Raw genomic sequence first — 16,925 nt, 5'->3', positions numbered from 1 at the left:
AGTCACACGTTCTAATTAATCCCTTAGAAAAATAAAATTTAAATCCAACACTTGAAAAGCTGTGGGAGAGAGCTCTAGAAGAGGAGGGAGGGAGGTTGTTGAATGAAGAGAGGAAGGGAAAGGACGCAGCCATAATATTCAATGCACACCCTACGAAACTAGAAAAATTGAGAGGAGGGGTTGGGTTGGAGGGATGGAGGAGAATGACAAACATGATGACACTGATCAAAATGCATTACTTGCCAACTGATTTGTTGAGTGATGACTCCTTTGTACAACCATTAAAACAAAAAACCCAGAAAACCCCTGAACCCTTTTGTTTGGCATTATGCCACATACGTGGTATTTTGCGTGTGTTTGAAGTGTCACCGGTCAGTTGAATAAGCAATCCTGACGAAGGGCAGAGGCCAGGCTGGCGTGCTTCCCTCAGAGGATTTTGCTTCCTGGAAGCTCCATCAGGGCGCTCTGGATATTGAAACCATCTCATTTGTGTGATTGATGGAAAACGATTTCTTTTCTCACAAAAAGTTCTTGTTCTGATACCCAATGTCCAGGTTTCCCACACCAGCCATGCTCCAGTTGTCTGTGGATACCAGTTGGGCATTGTATGATTTCATTCACTACTGGAATTAGCACAGACCCATAGGCTAAGGCCTTAGTCCCACAGGATTACCCTGGCTCACTAAGTGGGTCCCAAGTGACCCATGCTTCTTGTGTGTTGGCTGCCAATTGGGAGTTTAATTGTTTTCTATATGAACTCAGAAAAACCAGGGAAACCTTTGACCTGAGTTTTCTGATTATGATATAGGATATTACAAAAGATTAATCTTAGTAGCGCAAAAGATTTGGTCCTCTTTTGAGCTACTAAGACCACAAATTTCTAAGTAGGCCAGGTGTGGTGGCCTGTAATCCTAGCTACTCTGAAGGCTGAGATAGGAGAATCAAGGTTCAAAGTCAGCCCTGGCTGTAAAGTCTGTGAGACTTATCTCCAATGAATCACTAGAAAAGGGGAAGTGGTGCTGTAGCTCCAGGGGTAGGGGTAGAATTGAAGAGCTCAGGGACAGCCCCCTGAGTTTAAGCCCCATGACCAAAAAAAAAAAAAAAATTGTTTTTTTTTCTAGGAGCTTCTGCTTCTGTGCCCAGGAAATTGAGATTTCACCCTCCCTACTCATGGATGCAACCACCAAGCTCTGTGAACTCTTTTTTTTGTTGTTATTGTTGGGATTATTGTAGAGGTTCTGTGTTATACATACATACATACATACATACATACATACATATATATATAGGCAATATATATTGCCGTTAGCGATCCATCTCTAGCTCTTAGATGTCTATTAACTATTTGTTGGACAGCCTCCTTCCCACATGGCTCACAGTAAATGGTATTCTGTTATCTGCATGCTGTGGTTGTGCAGGTTAGATGGCTGTGGGCACCACTTGCTCTGGTCATGCACAGAGGCCTTGTGGACTGAGCTGCAGAACCCCAGGGTTCAGCAAGGTCTCTCACTAAGCCTGAGGTACACTAAACTACAAGAGGTTCACAGGACTTAACACCACTGGTATTGTCCCCTGCATCTACCATATTTTAGTGAATGTGTGCATTTGCAGATGACCCTGTACATGTTTATATATATATATGTAATTTAGCTATAATTTCCTATGTGGAAATGATATCCCTGATCTGAACCTGATTTTACTCAATATCTTTTTTTTTCTGGGTCCATTTATTTGCCTGCAAATGATGTGATACTATTTCTGATGGATAAGTAAAATTCTATTACATATCACATATTATCTATATATATCACACAGATGTGTGACATTTACTTGATTCATTCATCTACTGAAAGACATGGTCTGTTTGCATAACTTGGTTATGGTGAATAGTGCAGCAATGAGCTGGAGCTAGATGAATGGAGAAGGGAAGGATGGGCAAGGGGAGTTGTAATGTATGTATGTGAAAATTGAACTAGGAAAATCAAGGGGCTAGATGGGGCTGGGAAAGATGGGGACGATGATAAAAGGGGTGACATTGATCAGTTGCATTGATAAAACTTGACAGGTTTAATTGAAATCCCTTTGTATAGCTACTTAAAGATACTCAAACAAAAAATATGAGTTAAGATTTTAAAAATTGACACTGAAAAAAAAAGCCAAGGGAGATGGTAAGTTATGAGTTCAAGCCCCAGCACACACACACAAGAATAAAAATGTAATGAGTATTTAAAACTCAAAAAGGGGGGGTCATCCTGAAGGAATGTCTCAGATAGCAGATAGCCAGCCAATTCATACTCAGATACTGAGTATGAATTCTGGGCTCAGACAGGAAAACAACAACAAAAAGCCTGAGGTGTGGAAAGGGAGGGGTCCCCAAATCTTCACTTTTCCTGATTGTTTTCTTAGATGCACTAAGGAGGTATGAGAAACCCAAACTTTGGTTCTGAGTGTTTGCTCTACTAGGTCCATGCACACACATGGCAATCTCTTTTGTAATTCAAATCCTCTTCCATGAAAGATGCAGCTTCGCTGTGACCTGTTAGGGTTCTACCATCTTGATTTTTAAGTTTTATGGCTTTATAAAGAATTCACTTAATCTCTTTGATTATCACTTCTGGAAGATGCTTTTTTGTAGATCCAATGAAATCGTGCAAAAAGGAATTTTGAATGTTACCTGTGCTACATAGGTGAGAAATGCTATTTTCAGATCAAAGTACTTTATCTGCTAGTTAAGTTTCTAGTGAGCATGATTCTGTGATCACAGATGCTCAGAGCTTATTCTTTTATTTTTAATTTCCTGTCACTAACAATTTTGGTCTCAAGGGATTTTTATAGTTGGAGTGGAAGGAAGTAAATTCTTATGTCATATTTATTTCCTGAGCTCTCCTGAGGAAAAAAATAGGACTAAATGTATTATTTTAAGCATTTCCCAATTGGAACAAATAAATTATCACGAACATCAAGGTAAATTTTGTTAATCGCATGCAAAACTGATGATGTTGAGTTGTCCCAGTGTGCACTCTGGTTCTAGCTGACATTGTAACAGTGGCTAAGAGGTTGCTTTTGTTTGAATCATTTTGCTTCTTTATTTAAATTTAATTTAATTTAATTTTGGCCAGTCCTGGGGCTTGAACTCGGGGCCTGGACACTGCCCTTGAGCTTTCTCAAGGCTAGAGCTCCACCACTTGAGCCACTGCATCACTTCTGGCTTCTTCTGTGTATGTGGTACTGAGGAATTGCTCCCAGGGCTTTATTTATGCGAGGCATGCACTCTTCCAGTAAGCCATGCTCCTGGCCCACTTATTTATTTTTAGAAAAGACATAACCTTGCAATTGCAATTGTTTAGTGCTTTGTATATGTTCACTTCCCTTTTCCTCACAACAATTCCAAGGAAAGATGATATTGTTATTCATTTGTTGTTACTATTTTCATTTTACATGGAGGAAATGCAGGCAAAGAGAAGCTGCAGGCTACCTAGGATAATAGTACTCACTTCTCCGGATGTTATGAGTATCAACATAAGTGTGTGTGCATGTGCGTGCGTGTGTGTGTGTGTGTGTATGTGTATGTGTACAAAAGCTTAGTATATTACAGACTGTCATTTAAAATTTACAGTAGTGTTGGGAGGGTACACTAATGGTCGGGTACATGTGTAGCATGCATGAAGCCCTGGGTTCGATTCCTCAGTATCACATACACAGAAAAACTGCAAGTGATGTCCTGGCTCAAGTGATAGAGCTCTAGCCTTGAACACAGAGCGGCTTAGGGATAGAGCATAATGCTGAGTTCAAGCCCCAAGGCCACCACCACCAACAAAAAAGAACAGAATAAAAAAAAGATGGAGCTGGAGGCAGAGTACTTAGCACATTCCCTGAACACAAACTCTAGTATTGAAAAAGCAAAACAAAACAAAAACAACAAACTAGCAAAAACCATTAAAATTGTAGCATAGGGCATTGAAAGAAATGGATCTTCAAGGCAAGACAGCTCTCAACTGGACAGGATGGAAAACTGAATTCTATGATCTGAGAAGTACAAAGTGTAATTGAATTCTTGCTCATTGAAGAAATAGAAAACCTACAAAAGCCAGAAAAGACTTTACAAGACAAAGTTTATTTTGTGATACTAAATTTCTCACTAACATGAGATCCAGAGAGCCAGAGCATACTCATGAGAGTCTTATCCTGAATTAGACAAGAAGGGGAGGAGAACACTTCTGGAAAGATCTGAACAAATCTGTTCCTATAGAGAAGTTCTCAGAAAAATAGACTTTGCTTCTGAGTATTGTTCCATACCTAATTAACAGGAAAAAATACTGGCAGCTGGGTGCTGTGGCTCATATCTGTAATCCTAGCTACTCAGAAGGCTGAGATATGAGGATCTCAGTTCAAAGCCATCCCGGGCACTACAAAGCCATGTGACTCTTATCTCCAAGTAACCACTAGAAAATGGGAAGTGGGGCTGTGGTTCTAGTGTAGGGTGGTAGCCTTGAGCTAAAGAGCTCGGGGTAATGCCCAGGCCTAGGGTAGGGCAGTAACCTGGAGCTGAAGAGCTCAGGGACAGTGCCCAGGCCCAGAGTTCAAGCCCCATGACCCACAAAAATAAAAACAAAAAACTGGGAACTGTAAAATACTGAAAGACCACTTAGCTCTCTATCATTGACAAATAGGAAATGATAGTTCTGTTTTAACATGGAATTACGCATTCATTGACTTTTTGTCCTTCATGAGTTCTTAAAGGATGCTCAATTGAAGATACAGAAGGCACAGTGCCAGCTGTTTCCAAACATGTTCACTTGAACAGTGGTGATAAACTAATGGCCACTGTACTATAGGATGTATACTATATTTTGTATGAATATCCTCAAACATCTTACTTACCCTTTCTGGATTTCATTTTCTTATCTATAAAAAGAGAGCATAGACTTGGTTAACTTTAAGTCTGTTTCTCCTTCTCTAAAGCTCATAGGTAATATATTCATGAGGCCGTAAAAAAAAAATTTAGAGCAGAAAATCATTCTTCCCAGCGGAGTGATCAAAGGAAGGTTTTGAGTGGAAATGATATTCATGTGGACCCTTGTTAGGTTGTGTTTTGATAGGCACAGATTATCTGTGAATACCCTGACACCCTTCACAGCAGTCTGTGTAGATTCAAATTGGTACATTTCCATGGGGGAAAATTCCATAGTTTTACCTCCATGGTCTATGACCCCGGGGTCAAGAGACAGGAACAGGGAAGGGGAGATGGGATTCTAGCACTCTGGGTGAAGAGTAGCAGGCAGAAAAGAACCAACAGTGGAAAACACGTCATGTAAAGCAGACTTCAAAGCTTGCAGGAGAGCTTGAAGGAGTGGGAGGTGGTATGGAGCCATGGGCAGGCCTTCCTCAGGAGTCAATGCTGGAATTTAATCCTAAATCACTCTCACTCATGTGACCTCAGGACGTATATTTAATCTCTCTCAGTGTGCAGCCTTCCCTCTCTAGGTTAATTGTTACACATTTGGTTACATTTTCTTTTATTAAATAACTCTGTGTGTTAAATGTCTTTATTCATTTTTTGATACAATATAAATTTGTTGAGCCAATGACCTAGTCACTTTGCTGAATAAAGTAGACATAGCTATTCTCTTATCAGAACAACAGCCTATGAAATAGACACCATTTTCTTAGTTCTCCAGGGAACTGAGGCCTGGAAAGTTAAGTGACATCACAAGTTATGTGAAGAGTAAAGAGTAAAACTCTTTGCAGATCAAACTCCAGAGGCTTAAGCACTACATAATATGTTGTGCATTTGTCTGGCTTTATGGGAGTGGACTTTATTTAGGACGATATATGTACATTTGGAGCTATGATTGAGAGAAGAATGATACAGATATTTTGAAAAGATTTTTTTCTAGCCTTATGAAATTTTTGAGAGAGGTTATTAAATAGCAGGCTATATCTTCAAATCAGTTTTCAGTATGATGGCACATTTAGACAATATACTACATAATACCAGAATTTCCTTTTCTATTGTGATCCATATGGTAGACCATTTTAAATGAACAGTATGCTTGTATTTTCCTGTATCTTAAATCATTTTTTTTAGTTTTTAAATTTGATCAAGTACTTGCGCAGAGGGACTCCTGTTCAGCAAGTGTACTTGGTTTTTGTTTTAGTTTTTTTTTTTTAAAGCAAGATCATAGGTTTTCCTCATGTACTTATTCCATTTTTGCTTCCCAAGTCCCACAGTTTTATCTATTTTGCAATATAATTTATTTCTTTCCGTGTTTGTGAGAGTGTTTCTTATGAAGTTTCCAACTAAGAAAATCAAGGACTGGAAAAGGATTACTTTACAGGCGAATTGAGTTAATAAAACTTTAACACTAACATTCAGGTCTCAACCTGAATTGTTGGTCTTTCTAGGTGTGTGTCTTACAGCATGGTTTAGACTGACTGCATGGTATATTAGGTTTTGCTGAATGCTGCATCTTCCTTTAGAACCAAAAAAACAGTGCTTAGTGAGACCTTCAGATTTGATTACAGGGTTGTTTCCATTTAGATACTCCATTCAGTAATTGACTTCTTTCATTAATTGAGTTTCTTTCATAATAGGAGATGACTAGACTGACTGTTGCCTGAGTCAGAAGTATTTTTTTTCCATTTATGAACCAGAAGTTGCTTTGCATTTTGGTTGTATATAAGTAATTACAACTATTCTTAAAATGTATACAATTATGGCATAAACATGTTAATTTTTATTTGTTTAAATTTTTTCTTGCAAACTTATTTCCCTTCATAACCACATTCTAACACACTGTTAACAAAGATTTTTGTATGACCCTAACATGTTGAACCAGTTGGTTTACTCCGACAGGTATAAGGCTCTGTAATTTTTGTTAAAGTTTGATACAAATATCAGAACAGGCATATGTGGAAAAAATTTAAAAATTTTTTATAAACGTATGTAGAAAGGTATCTCTATATGTGTGTATATTAGAGAACATATTTTCTGATTGTCTAGAGTAGAAAACCAACTTGATTTGTAAACACTGAGAAACTAATCCTAAAAGGTTTTTTTTTTTTTTTTTTTTTTTTTTTTGCCAGTCTTGAGGCTTGAACTCAGGGCCTGAGCACTGTCCTTGGCTTTTTCTTCAAGTGGCTCTACTGCTTGAGCCACAGGACCACTTCCAGCTTTTCTGGGTCTTCATGCATGTTATACAAGCACTCTATCACTAGGCCAAACTCCCAGCCCCTCTAAAAGTTTTGTAATTGAAAAATGAACTAAACTATCCCCCCCAAAAAAAACCTACTGAAAAATCCTACCAAAACTGACAACCAATGCTACTTGATTCCAAGATTAATAAAGCTGCAGTAGTGAAGAGTATGATATGAACCTACAGATAAATAGGAAAGCATAGAAGATAAGATGCACCCAGACATTTGTACAAAAGCAATTAGTGGTGAAATAGTAGACTTTTCAACAATGGTACCAGAAAAAGATGTTTTCATGCTAGGAACACATATGTGAATTTCTAACCATATATTCTACTGTGTGCAAATTATTTCTGTTTTAGTTGATAACAACCTCCAGCAATATATTATGAAGACATTTGAACTGTTTACCAGCACACTGGAGGGTTTAAAAATATTTACATGAAATAGTAGTGCAACCTGTGCACACAACACTCATATTTTTTCCTGTTAATCAGCTAAGTTATTATATAGCAATGTGTACCATAGCACTGTTACCTTCTTTGAAAATATTTTCGATAGATATTTACAACTACTATTTAAATTTTGTTCATGAATCCATTTGCATATGCCTAAGATTTTTGTAGTCAGGTACTAGCTTTTTTTTTTTTTTGCCAGTCCTGGGGCTTGAACTCAGGGCCTGAGCATTCTCCTTGGACTTTTTCTCGAGGCTAGAGTTCTACCACTTGAGCTAGAGCACAACTTCATGGTTTTTTTTTCTTTGTTTTTGGTTTTTTGGACAGTCCTGGGCTTGAGCTCAGGGCCTGAGCACTGTCCTTGGACTTTCTCAAGGCTAGAGCTCTACCACCTGGGCCTCAGCACCACTTCTGGGTTTTTTCTTTGTATGTGGTACCAAGGAATTGAACCCAGGTCTTCGAGCATGCTAGGCAAGCACTCTACCACTAGGCCAATCTCCCAGCGCCAGCTTTATTTTTTTAAATGTTAGGTTTTCTGTTGTATTGTTTGTGCTAAAATCTGATTATTTCAGTTTTCATGAGCAAGTCTTACTTTATTTTTAATTACAGATTTTTAATTGGCAGATCACTTTATTTTTTGTTACTAAAATGAAGACTGAACTATTTCTGGTTTCTGAATTTGTTATAGTCAATTCGTGTGTGTGTGTGTGTGTGTGTGTGTGTGTGTGAGAAAGAGAGAGGGGAGGGAGAGAGAGGGAGAGAGAGAGGGGGGAGAGAGAGGGAGAGAGGGAGGGGGAGAGAGAGGGGGGGAGAGAAGGAGAGGGGGAGAGAAGGAGAGAGGGAGAGAGGAAGAGAGAGAGAGAGAGAGAGTGTTGTGGGACTTCAACTCTGGTCTTGGGCATGGTCCCGGAGCTCTTCAGCTCAAGGCTCCTGCCCTAACCCTTGAGCCATAGCACCAATTACAGTTTTCTGGTAATTGAGACAAGAGTCTCAGGACTTTTTAGTGCCTGGGCTGGCTTTAAACCATGATCCTCAGATCTCAGCCTCCTGAGTAGCTAGGATTACAGACTTGAATCACCACGCCCTGCTTAACAATTTTTTTTTTTTGCCAGTCCTGGGCTTCAGCTCAGGGCCTGTGCACTGTCCTTGGACTTTCTCAAGGCTAGAGCTCTACCACTTGAGCCTTAGCACCACTTCCGGCTTTTTTCTATGTATGTGGTACCGAGGAATTGAACCTAGGTCTCGTGCATGCTAAGCAAGCACTCTACCCTAGGCAAAACTCCCAGCCCCCCCCCCGACTTTTTTTAAATTCAGGTATTCTCAAATAGTATTGTAACCTTGATATTTTCAGTTTCCGAACTTAGCCTATTTTCATAAAGAAGACCTGTGGTGAGTCAGAACTGATACTATAAAACCTGTGCTCTAAGTTTCATGGATTCAGAATCTTGACCATATTGAGGCTTTTCAGGTCTTTTTTTGTGGGGGGAAGTGGAGGGGATTGGTCGTGGGAGTGAACTCAGCCTGGACACTGTCCTTCAGCTTTTTTGCTCAAGACTAGTGTTCTGCCACTTTGAGCCACAGCCCCACTTCTGATTTTCTGGTAGTTATATGAAGATAAGAGTCTTACAGAATCTCGGGCCTGAGTTGACTTTGAGCTGCAATCCTCAGATCTCAGCTCCCTGAGGAGCAAGAATTCACAGGTATGAGCCACTGGTGCCCAGTGCCTTTTCAGGTCTTATTTTAGACTCAGTCCTTAGATAATGTGTTATTGGCTTTCTTTGTGTAGATTATAAAGCTTTGGGTTAGAATGGGAAGAGAGCTTAAAAGCTGAGATAGCATCAAGAACAAGAAGAATTTTTTTTATAAAATACCTTTGTACAATTACTTAAATAGAGCAAGAAGCAATCTGAGCAAGGAAGGTGCAGTACAGGTGACAATTTCAGGGAGACAGAGGTCAGCCTATATCAGACTCTGTAGGCTGGGTGGTGAGCAGTGTGGGTTTTTCTTAATGTACTGGAAAACCACTAAAAGATTTTAAACAGAGAAGCATGATGTTTTATTTTATTTTAAAAAGATCTCTCCATGCTCTGGGCAGAGAATGGCTTTGGTGGTGCAGGAGTGAGCTCAGCAAGACCAGCTGGCAACTTGTATGGTACTTCAGGAAGGAGGCAATATGGGTTGAGAAGATTGGCCACAGTAGACGCAGGAAGAGTGACAAGATGTTTGGGAGAGAGCTAAGGTAGAGGAGAGACAAGGATGGTTCTGGTTCAGCAGTAAGATCTGTAGGTCCCAACTGCAGGACAGAGGGAGAGGAGTAGGTATGAATAATGGTTCCTTTGGGTCTAGAGTTCTGTTTTCCTATTTGGCCTCTGAAACTGGTGTGGCAGGGCGAGGGGGGGGGTTGGTCCTAAACTCTAATCTGTGTCTGATCCTGCATATCTTCTTATCCCTTACCTCTTTTCTATTATTAAAGCTTGGCTCTCCACGCTTCCCACCCCAGCCCATTGTTTTGAGCCTTCTTACTGAGACCTGAATGGTCTCTGTGACTTGTTTTCTGTTTCCAGATTGCCTTTTGTAAAAAAAAGTTCTGGTAGCTAGACTTTCCCAGTTTACCTTGACAATGCAACAGTGCTGCTTCAGGTAGTAGTTTATATAAGTTATATCTAAGGGTACTATCATTCTAGGGCATGGACTTCAATTTGGAATGATTCCAAGCCTGGATGGAAGGATGCACTGCTGTGTAAACCTGGCATTACTCAATGCCAGGTACCCCAGAACAGGTTGCTTTCAAGGGGGAAGCAATGGGTGGCCCGTGTTCTTTATTGGAAGCACAGTGGGTAGCAAGGAAATAGAGAAACAGAAAATACAAGTCTCTGCCTTTGAGGAAATATGGTTTAAAATGAAGTCATATCAAGATGCTATTTACACATCAGCAGGTTAGGCCAGTTGCATTGAGGATGGTTCCTTGTCACTGCAGTCCTGTACTCACAAGACACTGCTGTCAAAAAACCTTTCAAAGCCAAGGCTCCTACTAAAATACTGACCATAGATTTAGTTAACAGATTGACAAGAGGTTACTTGCCCAGTACTTTATAATAACTACTTTCTAGTTAACCTTGATTAATTGAAACATATGCATGTTTTTCCCCCTGTGCAAGGAGCAGTCTGGAAATATTTAAATTCTTATGGCCATGCTGTGTTTTTCCCAGATGACTGGAATACTGCCCAGGCAAAAGCCATCTCATCCTTCCCCCAAACAATTTGTCAGTTGTTTAATATAATTTGCTTTTCATGACCAGTGGGAATGACAGTGCTGAAATATTTTATAGGAAAATAGACAATGATAGTCCTTGTGTGGGTGTCTTTTAATATTCTCCCTCTCCTAATCATTCTTTAATATAAAAATGTATCCTAACCTCTTCTTCAATTAAGGCCATTTCAACATTAGGAAAACAAAGATACTTAAAGTAGGAGTTATATTTTGTGAAATGGAAAATATACCATGAATTCAATAAGACAGGTTAGAATTTCATGGGTGCGTGTGCGTTACCTAATACTGCGTAAACATGCAGTATTTTAACGGGACTACGTCCATCAGCTTTGTCTTTTATGCTCGCTTGCCGTGAAGATATTGAACACGCTGTATATTCATTTTGATCCTGAGCTGCTGAGGTCTTGGATTGTTTGAGGAAGAGACCATTTTATGTACCAGCATCTGGAATGAATGGAGCACAGGGAATATGACAGGATAGCTTGTGCCACTGGAAATTGTACCTTGCTGTGAGAAAGAACAGATCTCAGGCATAAGGAGAGTGTGATGACCTTCAGACATACTCATTTACCATCAAATAAAAGTCACAGAAGAGACTCCCTTAACGGATGCTACTGTCTTCCTATAGTTAGGTTATGGAATATCCTTACATTTAGAATTTCTTTAATGACCAGGCTTATGCAACTCTCCTGTCTCAGAAGTGAATATTGTAAGTGATGCATTACTTTTGTAAAAAGGCTTTCCCCAAACTTTCATCTGTGCTTTTATTTTTGAATGGCATGATTGCTTTTTTTCTTTTTACTTTTCATTGCTCACAACACATTTTTTTAAGGAACTGTGTGATACTATCAGCTGCATCATCAATGGCACAACTGTGGCCAATTGTACCAAGCCAGTCTGCCTTGGCTGTCCTCTTACATAGGGCCTCCTTGTTAAAGTAGGGTCATCCTTTAATGGTACTGCACGGTCTGCCGGCCCTCCTGGTGCGATCGCAGTCATAGATACAGTGCTTTTCTAATCAAGTAGGACAGGCCTCCAACAGTCACCATGAGGGGATATACATTGAGGTGGAGTCATAAATGAATGATAGATAACCTCATTCTGAGAACCGTTCTGGTTTTGTCTGAGTATTCCATTCTTTCTTCCCTGGAGGTTCTCTGGCTTCATTGAAAAAAATATTATGGTTCCTGGTCCATCCATTTTCCTGATATGCTGGCAGATCCAAGCCCCAGTGGTAGATGTGGAGTACGTGCACATTGACATCCATGCTGTGGTTACTACAGAATCAGACTCATTATCTGTCTCCTTCCCCCTTGCCCTCTCTCCCTCCCTGTCTCTCTTTCTCCCCGACTCTGTCTCCCCCCTCCCCACCCTTGTGTTCAGATGTATGTGTATATGATATATGTTATGCAAAAAATAGTATTTTCCCCTTGATTTAACCACTGAGAATACATACAGAAATGTTTTTGAAGACACACAGTTATTTCAGACAAATAGGTAAATCCCCATTCTCACCGGATGAATTTCACATCCTCAGACCATCTTCAGATTTGACCTGCTCACCTCTTCCATACCAATTGTTTGCTACTTTCTTGTTCCTAGGACTGCATGACACATTTCCTCTTCTTTTCCTGGCCTTCTGTTCCAGCCTTGCTAGGAGGAGGCTTTAGTCCCTGTGCCTCTCAACTCCTGCATTATCGCCTTCCCTTAATGCTGTTCCTTTCCCATCAGCCTGAGAGTGTTATTCCCTTGCTTGCATTCCCAAACTTGACATACTAATCTTTTCCAGCTGCCCTCTCTCTCCTGGGCAACAAAATTTCTTGAGATTAGTCTGCAATCTATCTCTGCTTCCTCACTTATCATTGTAAGCCCAAGCCACTCCTACTTCTGTCCTGCTCCACTGAAATTGCTCTTCCCCATTTCATGAATGAAGCTGAGGTTACATGTTCAGTCCTGCTCTTTTTCTCCATCCTTTTCCTTTATGAAATACTATGCTATCAGGCTTTCCTCTTCCTCTAAGGTTTCTCATGCTCCATCTCTTAACTTCTACACATAGGGCCAATGTGCCCTATTTAACCCTCACTTAGTGAGCTTATCTGCTTGCCTGACTTTAATGAATCCCAAATACATATCTCTAGCTCAGATTTCTCCCTGGATGAAAGACTCCTTCCTGTCTCTGTTGGTCTGTCTCCCAAGGCATCTTTGTGCTAATTGGGAAAAGCCATGCTTTTCTGCAAGCACTTGACTGCCATCTTGTGGGAGGTATTCGAGTATATAGACTCCTCCCAAATGATGCTGAGAACAAGGGCACCTTGGACCACCCTTCAGCCCTCACCATTAGCAGCAAAATGTTCCTCCACTTGCTGGGGCATTTAGATGGGTAAACAAGCTCCACAGGCTTCCAAGTAAACATTTCAGCCCTTCCCCACCCCCCACCTCTTCATGTCAGTCCTTTCTCTTCCAGACTTCAGGTTGCCAAAATCTAACTCACTTACCCTCGATGGCTTTCTCCCATGTACCCAACTGAATATATAATCAAATCCTGTTCATTTTGCCTTCAGAATACCTTAGAATTTAACATGCTCTCAATATCCTACTGTGGCTAACTCAGTCCAAGCTCCCTTGTGTCTAACCTGGCTTATTCCAATAGAAATCTTCCTCTCTTTTTCGCTCTTGGCCTTAACACAGCAGTTAAGAGTTAGGCATTTCAAACTTAGGACACATCATGCGTCTCCTCTGTACTTCAGAATCTTCAAAGTCCTTAAAATGGTTCTCCTGCCCCAACTATACTGGTCTGTTCACATCTCCAACCACATTGGTCGTCTATCTTCTCAACACATCTGGCCAATCCCAGCTTTAGGTACTGCCTGGACTCCTATGTAGATTGCTCCCTCCTTTTCTGAACTCTTTGCTTAAAGTTCACTTTCCCACATCAGAGCAGTTTCCTTCAACCAAATGAGCAAAACCCCCAATTTTCTCCTTGGCCAAAGCATCTAATAATATTCCTTTCCCCCTTTCTTGTCTTGGTAGCACATACCATCGGGCTCACATTGTTACTGTCTCATCCCATTGGAATCTATCTTGGGTGAGGTGAGAAACCTTCTCTTTCAATGTACTATATCCCAGTTTCCAAAACAATGCTTGAACAATTTTAATAATATATATCAGTCAAATAAGTTAAATTAGAATAGAGGCAATCCTAAATATCTCTGTGGGATCTTATTTATAAATAGACACAAAACTTGGAGTTGACCTGCACAGTTATTATCTCTGTTCCAAGATGAAAGCATTTTCAGTAGTTCAGGAACTAATTTAACTCGAATTTGCATTGATTTTTACAATCTTCTGAAAGGGCGTTTGGTTCCTATAGTAAAAGCAAGTAAGCGCCATCTAGTGGTAACAAAAGAAGTGACAGCTGTGTTACTCTAACAACTGTCCAGAAGCTGATCAGCTCTGATGGTAATTATTATAGTTGTGAGTACTCAAGTGTGCATGTTTCGTGTCATACACTGAACTAAAATATGCAGTTAGTTTTTCAAGTTTGCTTATTTTCATTTTTGTTTATTTTTGATGCAGAATATTAAATCCAGGATCTGGAGTATGTTAGACAAACATTACTACTGAACTATAATTCTAGCCATTCCCTTGGTAAACAGTTTCTAGGTCTGAATGTTAAATTTTGTATATTTTTGTAATTGGAATTACTTTGCTCCTTTTTAAAGATTTTGTTTTCTACTTGCTTTTTTTTTTTTTTTTTTTTTTGGTGAGTTGTAGGGACTTGAGCTCACGTCCAGGCTGCTGTCCCTGAACCTTTTTATGCTCAAGGTTAGCTCTCTACCGGTTGAGCCACAACACCACTTCCATTTTTTGAGTGGCTTTTCTTCCTGGGCTGGCTTTGAACTGTGATCCTCAAATTTCAGCCTCCGGAGTAGCTAGGATTACAGGCATGAGTTACTGACACCTGGTTTTTACTTGTACACATCTACATTTATAGGATTTTGACCTAGGAATTGTATGAATAATAAGGTGAAGACTCAAGTTTAAATTCTAATAAAACAGCTCTTAAAAGAGTAAACCTGTTTTTTTTTTAAAAAACTTTGGTATATTAGTGTCTTCCAGCCAGATTTCTGAAAATGAATCTTCATTGCTGATTTTACCTCACCGTTAGGGAAATGAATCAAGAGATTCTGCTTGCTGTTTGAAGAAAATGACAGAGGCAATTCAGTGGAGAAATAGTCACGTCTATGTATGTTTGCTGGATAAAACTGAAAGCAAATTTGTTTCTGGTCATCATTCTAGCATTTGAAAAACTGGATAATTTTAGTACTTTGACAAATTAAAGCAGAAAATACTTGGTCTTCTTTGAGGGGCTTTGACTTTTCCATTATCCATCTGGTTGGGCAAAGCTGGGAAATCTTTGCCAGCAAGCGGTCTGGGCATTGATCAGAAAAGGAAGGTGAAGTGAGTTCCAGTAAGGAAATGAATTCCAGTCTTTTCACAGAAAATGCTAGCCTGAGTGGTACCAGAGGAGAAGAGTTTGACCAGTGGAATAAGATAAGAAGGATTATCAACATACATGTTTCCAGTAACAGTCTTTTCATCTTCGAGAAGAGATCAGATCTTTCCTTTTGGTAAATGGGTACCTCAGCCCAGGATGGAAGACAGCTGCTTTCAGATTCTCAGAAAGAACTTTCTTCATTCCCATACAAGCTGAACCTCTCTGCACTCACTGCATACCCCAATTCCTATTTTAGGTGCTGTAGCCGGTAGCTATCTTTCCTGTCTCTGCTGCTCCAATCATTTTAAGTGCTAGTCAGCACTTAAGTCCTTTTGGCTGTCTTGACTTTTTTTCTCTGTGATCTAATTGTTGGCTCTGTAAGTTAATGCTAAGCTGCTTGGAGATAAGGGGCCTATCTTATATCATCAGTCCCCATTTCATCTTCCTGAGGAAAATTACATGTTTATGGTGAAGAACTGAGAAAGGCAGCATTCCAGACTGAACTCTGGACAAATGACATTCTGCTTCAGTCTCTTTGCTGGACTAGTTCTTGAGCTAGGTGTTAAGAAAGCCAGAGTACCTACCCACATTTGTTCTTCCGCTAAAATGATAGTCATGTTTTGGATCTAACAGTTCTAGCTTCCCTTATACGTTGTGTTTTTCTTTTTCTTTTTTTTTTTTGCCAGTCCTGGGGCTTGAACCCAGGAGCATTGTCCTTGGGCTTTCTATAAGACTAGAGCTCTACCACTTAAGCCACAGCTCTTCTTCCAGCTTTTTCTATATATGTGGTACTGAAGAATTGAACCCGAGTCTTCATTCATGCTAGGCAAGCATTCTACCACTAGGCCAAACTCCCAGCCCCTAAGTTGTGTTTTTCATAGATCTAATATAAGTGGAAATGGGTATAGCCAGCAAATATGGAATCACATCTGTGATAGGAATGGGAATACGGAAAATCTTTGCCTGGTAAGCCTTGGCAAAGTATTTTCAAGATGCCATTTGAAGGAAAAAGATAATATATGGCGACAGGTACCTGTCACCACAGCCACATGGGAAAGGTTAAGTATGATGACAAGCAAAAAAAAATGTAAGCCTCTATGAGGAAAAAACCAAACCAAAACAAAAAAACAGAAAGGACTGATTGTATGGTTGACGTGGTAGAGAGTCTGCCACTGTGAGGTCCTGAGCTCAAATCTCCCCACTATCTCTTTTCCCTCCAGAAAATGTTTGTCTAATAAGCACAAGATCCCAAATTTAACCCTCAATACTCCCCATCAAAAATTGATAAAACCACAGTTGGTAAAATATTACTGTGAGAACTGATTTTCCATTGTTTATATAGTTATTATAGGACTTCATCTTGTTCATGCTCTTTTTTTTTTAAATTCAATTCCTGTAAATACTTTACTTGATGCAATACTTTGTATCTTGTGAGAATGGCTTATTAGACAAGTTGGCATAATAGTTCGAATGTTCTAAGCAAAACCACTCCATATACTATTTTAAA

At 39.8% G+C, this 16,925-nt stretch overlaps 1 protein-coding gene across 7 annotated transcripts in view; it reads left to right on the top strand.

The window, feature by feature from the left end:
- Positions 1-16,925, top strand: part of Dnm3 (dynamin 3) — a 485,204-nt gene that overhangs the window by 94,655 nt on the left and 373,624 nt on the right. The gene's annotated exons all lie outside the window — the stretch shown is intronic.

The sequence above is a fragment of the Megascapheus bottae genome, chromosome 10 (genome assembly GCF_031878675.1).
Source record: "Megascapheus bottae isolate mThoBot1 chromosome 10, mThoBot2.hap1, whole genome shotgun sequence".
Lineage (NCBI taxonomy): Eukaryota > Metazoa > Chordata > Mammalia > Rodentia > Geomyidae > Megascapheus > Megascapheus bottae.
This window is presented reverse-complemented; position numbering and strand designations above follow the sequence as displayed.